Below are 7437 nucleotides of genomic sequence, written 5' to 3'. Positions count from 1 at the left end.
AGTCATAGCTTGTGAATGTTGATACCATTTATTAGCTGGGGATACCCTTTTGCCTCTATACTTGTCTATAGATCAATCTATCATTCGCTTGCTATTCTTCTTTAAGTGCCTTCCCTTGAATGCATGAATACAGAGAACACCATAAACTCTCTCTCAATTCTAGCTCTGATATCAATATGAAAGTATGCTACTATAAAATCTAAAAGACATGAATAGAATAAGAAGAGGTAAGCATTAAAGATATGCAAAAGCCCATCAAGTAGATAAATTGTCCTACATTATGCATTCAATGGGCATCTTAGTTTCAAAAAATAATTACTTGTGATCTCCACATTAGCTCATGTTGTGATTTCTATTTATTTAATTTTTTATTTTTAAAATTGATTTAGATTTTAGTTTTTAAATTATTATTATTATTTTTTTATTAGTATTTTTTTTAGTTTTTATAATTTATTTAGTCAATAAAATATTTGTTAGAGACATTGCTATAGATAGATAGATAGATATATATTTATTATTTCTCTTATTAATTTTTCACAATAGATTTTTTGATGAGATTTTTTTTAAATAATTTTTTTTTTTCATATTTGATAAATTGAATTTAAATAAATAATATTTATTAGTCTATTTAAAATATTTTAGTAAATATTATGTTATTTAAATTGAAAATTATTAATAATATAATTATATTTTAAATCTCCAATTTTAATTATTGTTTTCTATTTATTTAAAAAATAATTAATTGTGGTTGTGATCTCTATTTATTTAACTTTTTATTTTTAAAATTGATTTAGGTTTTAGTTTTTAAATTATTTTTAGTATTTAAACATTTATTAGCTGGGGATACCCTTTTGCCTCTATACTTGTCTATAGATCAATCTATCATTCGCTTGCTATTCTTCTTTAAGTGCCTTCCCTTGAATGCATGAATACAGAGAACACCATAAACTCTCTCTCAATTCTAGCTCTGATATCAATATGAAAGTATCCTACTATAAAATCTAAAAGTCATGAATAGAATAAGAAGAGGTAAGCATTAAAGATATGCAAAAGCCCATCAAGTAGATAAATTGTCCTACATTATGCATTCAATGGGCATCTTAGTTTCAAAAAATAATTACTTGTGATCTCCACATTAGCTCATGTTGTGATTTCTATTTATTTAATTTTTTATTTTTAAAATTGATTTAGATTTTAGTTTTTAAATTATTATTATTATTTTTTTATTAGTATTTTTTTTAGTTTTTATAATTTATTTAGTCAATAAAATATTTGTTAGAGACATTGCTATAGATATATATATATATATATATATATATATATATATATATATATATATATTATTTCTCTTATTAATTTTTCACAATAGATTTTTTGATGAGATTTTTTTTAAATAATTTTTTTTTTCATATTTGATAAATTGAATTTAAATAAATAATATTTATTAGTCTATTTAAAATATTTTAGTAAATATTATGTTATTTAAATTGAAAATTATTAATAATATAATTATATTTTAAATCTCCAATTTTAATTATTGTTTTCTATTTATTTAAAAAATAATTAATTGTGGTTGTGATCTCTATTTATTTAACTTTTTATTTTTAAAATTGATTTAGGTTTTAGTTTTTAAATTATTTTTTTATATTAGTTTAGTTTTTTCTTTGAATATTTTTTTTTTAGTTTCTATAATTTATTTAGTCAATAGAATATTTGTTAGAGACGTTATTTTTTCATATTATTTTTTTGTATTTTTTAAATTAATTTTTCATAATAGATTTCTTGATGGGAGTTTTTTAAATGATTTTTTTTTTCATATTTGATATAAGAATTAGTTATATATATCATATGTAAATAAATGAAAATGTGTGTATAAGTTAAGTTTGAGAATTGTCATGTCTACCTGGAATCTCCTGTTGCCCAACAAACATAATTTGTCAATGATACTATAGATTGTATTTTCAACGTGTCTGAGAATAACAGGTCATTGGATTTTTGTGGCAAAATTGCAAACTACATGTGTTTGCCATCAGATAAGACAATCTTGTATCGATCTTGATCTTCAAGGATGGCAATCCTTTTGAATGATAAGATTTGCAAAATTGAATTTGTAACAAGATCTCCACCATTGATCAACAAAATTACATTGGTAGTCAATAGTGCTTCCAATGTAGTTTCCTAAAACCAATAATTTGAATTATATAATTTTTGTTAAGATGAGAAATTGTTAATATATTACTGTTATAAATGTATAAAAATAATCATTGTTACATATAATTTCATATTGTTATATGCATGTTATATTGTTCTAAAGTTTCATATTATTATATGCATGTACAAACATATGCATATAGTGAAGAATAATGATAACAGAAGGTAATTGCCAAATATAGACTTATACATACATATATTGCGATATACTAAAACTTTTGTACCTCCATAAAGGGTGTTCATGTCCATAACATTCCTAATCTTGTTGTTCCAAGATCATGCATCAGCCTCTTAAAATACTTAACACGTTTAACCCACTTGGCTGTGTCCTGCTTGAATGCACCATCACTACCAGAGAATGTGCGAACTCGCTCTGGGGCTATCTGCAAGCGTTCTGGCCACTTTGGAGTCTGTCCTACTCCCAAGTGCTTGAAGTTTGGATTTCTTGTAGCTATGCAAGCCCGCATAGGAACATACCATGCTGCATCTGGCTCAATGCTATCATCACATTTTGGGGGATAGACAGTTTCACCACGGCTAGCATAGCAGTCATTGTCCAATGGCTTCTGCCATACGGCAATGTCATCCTTTTCATTGTATAGTGTATAGCACATCTTAGTTAAGAGACCTTGAAGAGCATCACAGTCAGCCTTCTGATCCTCTATAGTCGTGTTCCATCCTCGCCACCTATTTTCATAGTTAACTGGCGGTCCAGATAGCACCCAGAAACCCCCTGGCCGCAGTATTCTATCTATTTCCATAAGGTATACTCCACCTGCAATAAGAGAATCAACACAGCATTGAGAATTCTGGATTTTTCCCTTAAAATATAAATGCACGTTTGCATTCTCCATTTCCCAAGAATGCATCTGACATTATGCAATTCTCTATAGGTGCAAGGGCTTCCAAAACTGTTTTTCTTTCTTTGTCACATTCTTCACTTAACTTAAGATCAGATATTGCAAAAGGTTTTCTTTCTTTTGGGCAATGTTACTGAAGTATAAACCAAAGTAAGTTGACAGTTGCCTTAAGTGGGGGTGCTCAAGTCAATTTCTATGAGGAAATGATTACTAGCTCAAATATAATGCATACAAATGAGATGGATTTAAAAACCCGTAGGCATACCAACTATGACCCCTGTCATCTGTGTCCTGGGGTGATTAGGCATCTCAAAACTCTACTCTCTTCCCAATATGGGTGAGCTGATTAATGGCTCAATTCAAAGATAACTTCTTTATGACATGAAAATCAATCTTAATGCAATATTATATCATGTCTAACTTACCAAATTCTATCCATGGAATGAGACAGCGAGAGCAGTGAGCCATGTCAAATGCATTGGATGGATATGGAAGCCGCTGTGTGGAGATGATACCAAGAATCGCAGGTATTCCCCGTTCAAGTGCAAACTGCACCTGAGCTTCATGATTATCTCTGGGTGCTAGTGACAACGTGATAATTCCACGACCCAGCAAATCACCACCCCAAGTTGCAACCTATAGAAGAAAGGCATCTATTTAGATACAAGAATACTTGTTATAACACATGATAAACCAAATTACCGAATACAACAATGACAGAAATTCACAAGTGCCCTTCTTCGGTCTCTCGTAAAATTACTAACACACATATGGCGCTTGCAAATCCACATAAACTATATAAATGTGACTCAGTTATTTCTAAAATAGCTTGTAATGCAAGTCTGCAGCTGTACTTTGTTTGGCAACAGAAGTATAGTTCATTCTGTTATTGTAAATCTGAATGTGTATTGAAATGAACTGTCACAACCTGAAAGCAATTATCTTTCTAACCAAAAACTAATCCTTAGCTCTAAAACATGTTTCCAGTTGTAGATATGATGTTCCTCAGTCCGTGCAAATCAGTTAGTATGCTTCAAGATTTACATCTGTAAAATCCAAACTGTTGATACAAGAAAGAGCTGAAGAGTTAATGCCTGAAGCATTGTCATTCATCTTTCCGTTGTTAGACTTAGACCATGTTGAAAGGATGGTTAACTAATTTAAAATCTTACAAGGTACACACATATCAATACATCTATGTTTTAGTACCCTAATCATGATGGCGGGTACAGGTCCTTTAGGGCTCATATGTATATTATTTGACTATGCCTTTTAATTGATGCTATGAAATTTAACCAAAGCCATCTATAAAACTAGTTATACTCTATTTCCACAAGTATATAGCTAGATAAACAAGAGAGAATGTTACGCACCCCACATCCGGTATCAAGTGCAGTTCGAACAGTACCATCTTTCATTCCTGGAATCAAATCCTCCATTCGATCCACTTATTCACTGACTCCTCTATGAAGCATTGTACCTCCACCTGGAAACAGAAATTTCTCCCCTTCCTTCCTCACCCAATTCTGGTTTTAATTTTTCATTAGTGATCCATTCATAGGGAACATTCCTGCAGGAGAAACATTTTTAAGAACTATAAAAACATAAAATGATGCAAACTCATAATAAAAGAATCTATTAATTCATACATGAGCAACACAATCAAACATTCTAAAGATTTAATTACAACAATAACTTGAATGGCATTGAATTTTCTTCTTTTATAGTAGATATAGGATAGAATAAAAATGCAGCAGGTATTTACCTGTACCAACACTCATCCTTGCTTGTTGGCCATCTAATAGGTAGCTTGTAACCTTCTGGAGGAGGGATTAGGCATTCAATTCTTTCAGAAAGTGGTGGGCAGTATCGCTCTCTAAATGCCAACCTGTGCATATCGCACTTCCTCCATCTCTGCAAAGATGACAGTAAAACATGTTACATTTCAAGTACACATGACAGTTACAAGCCCAATTTCACTAGAAATATATTTATAGATGAGTATAGAATACGGAACATAAAAGATCAGAGAGTTCAGAATGCTTTGTGGAAGCATTACAACCCACAAGTGAAAGAGGTGTTTTTTGTTACATTCAAACATAAAAGACCGCAGAGGTTACCCCAGGATGACATGGATGAGACATTCTGACAAGGATTTGCTTACAACTTCAGTATTCTCATGCATGGCATATTTCAGCCAAATATAATGTTTCAACAAACGTGATAGAAGCTTTCGGCGTTGATGGATCTATCTACTTTTCCTTTAAATTCTATATTTACACCCATTTCCATATGCAAATGAATCGCATTGTGATTATTCATGGGTATAAATCATTAACAGGAAGTTCCTTTGTAAACCCACGCAATCGCGGGAACTGCCCTGCCCCTAATATATGGATCCCATTAAGCTATGGAATGCAATATCTCACAACGTGAAATAAAACAAATTGCCCACCATGCGTAGCAAACATCTTAAACAACTAGAACATGATGTATCTGAAAATAGAAACCTGTGGGTCTGTGCATGGAGTATAATCTTGATATTCTCTGCTGCATTCTTCAAATGTTATTGCCTTCTCTTCAGCAACTGAGCAGCTCGCTTGGACAGGAGCATGAGAAACTTCTTGTTCTAGAAGGTATCTATCCTTCTGAGAGCAAAACATGCCCCCAAAGTAAAATGAAATGGCACATAAAGATAAGAGCATCAAAGCAACAGGGACCACCCTTCCAGATTTGTCTGGATGCATTCCTGCTTTATAATCCTTGTCCTTCATCTTGTCGAGTCAAGAAATCAGTTGTTGCCACATAGTTTTTGAAGATTAAGATCAGGTAAACAACAAGACAACAGTTAACAGCGAAAGTTAAACTTACTTGCCAGTCCATTCAATTCAATTGTAAAGACATACTGTCATCAATACTCTAAGAGTAAATACTAAAGACTGATCTATAATGCCAAGAAATTGATCTACAGTGCAAGGCACCGATCTATAACACCAAGAAGCTGATCTGAAATATCTTTAAAATCGACTGAAAACAGGAGAACGCCTCAGATCCCAGAAATATCATGATTCTACACTATATATTAAGAAACACCTGTTCAATAAGCTTGAGAACTGACAACCCTATCTTAGCGGAGGAGAGATTGTTTCATTGAGTTTGATCATGGCTACCAGAACTACAGTCCAGGTACAATAAAATGCAAATAAATAACATCGGCGCAAAGAAAACTCATTTGCATCTCACTACAAAACAAGCTCCAACACAGAGTGTATCTTTCCTACAAAAAAAGCACTGCTGAGTTAATACATCTAGAAAATAAATAAGCCAAAATACAGGGCTACGTTTACTGATTCTATAACCTATGGAGATCTGAAAAGGCCCAAGATCCAGGCTGATATGAAATCCAAAATCTTAACGCTCGTCCAGAAAAAACCAACTCTAATCAAACTGGGAGGAAAGTACCTATTTTGCAAACAAAACAAAAAGAGAAGCTCAAAATATGGATACCTAGATCTAAGGATTCTCAATTCGCTAACTTCAAACAAATGTCCAACATCCCATCCAAGAGGCACTCAGCTGCACACTGACAGTCTCAAGTACAAGAACAAAAAAACACACTCAATCTGCCCTAAACTGACACCAAATGAGGGCCAAGAATGCTCACCTGATACACCCACAAGAGAAAAAGGCCACCCACTGGGAAGCTGTAGGCAAATAGATATCAGATGTACTTCATAACCAGTCCGACTGATATCCCTTCAGCTATGCCACATTCATTCCTTCCCCATTACTTATAAAAGCCAAGGAAGTCCCCTCGCCTTACCCTCTCGGCAGTAACGTGCGCTTTTACCGCGCCCTTTTCATCCGGTTTACTTCTGCTCTTTACTTGAAGAACATGATTCTGTCAATTGCCGACAAGTGACAAGTACAAGCTTGGACAGTGACTCAGAACAATGTCCTTTGCCCGCCCTTGGCCAAAATATATACTCACCGAAATTGCAGACGTGTTTTTCTCACTGGCATAGGGCTGTTATTTCGTTGGATACAATTGATAAAAATGTTACCGAGTTGACTCAAAACACGCTTAAATTGGGTCCCTACTCCACCTGCCCTACGCTTATGGCATGCCCTTTATAATAAGGGTTTATTATGGATTTTTCTTGTCACCATAACTTAGTCAAAAGCAGGCCACATGTATCCATATCCTTTGCTTCCCTGGTTTTCGCAAAAATACTGATTGTTCTCTTAGTTTTCTGGTTAGATTAAGTGTGGACAATAAAGAAGAATAATGGTTCTTCTGGAAGTTTGAGTTTTACTGAATCGAAGGGAACCAACCCAAACCGAAGGTGCCCCACAAAACAATTCG

General features: G+C 33.1%; 1 pseudogene across 1 annotated transcript; it reads right to left on the bottom strand.

The window, feature by feature from the left end:
• Positions 1-2304: 2304 nt before the first annotated feature.
• On the bottom strand, positions 2305-6727 carry LOC149567092 (putative methyltransferase PMT20; annotated as a pseudogene). Its single transcript, XR_016362345.1, has 5 exons — positions 5582-6727; positions 4837-4985; positions 4445-4641; positions 3497-3707; positions 2305-2986 (listed from the first exon to the last, which is right to left on the bottom strand). The product of XR_016362345.1 is annotated as a putative methyltransferase PMT20 (transcript).
• Positions 6728-7437: the final 710 nt, after the last annotated feature.

Source organism: Cupressus sempervirens, chromosome 3, assembly GCF_028749045.1.
Source record: "Cupressus sempervirens isolate cs-2001-9-10 chromosome 3, ASM2874904v1, whole genome shotgun sequence".
Classification (NCBI taxonomy): domain Eukaryota; kingdom Viridiplantae; phylum Streptophyta; class Pinopsida; order Cupressales; family Cupressaceae; genus Cupressus; species Cupressus sempervirens.
The sequence above is the reverse complement of the archived record's forward strand: the minus strand, read 5'-3'. Positions and strand labels throughout refer to the sequence as shown.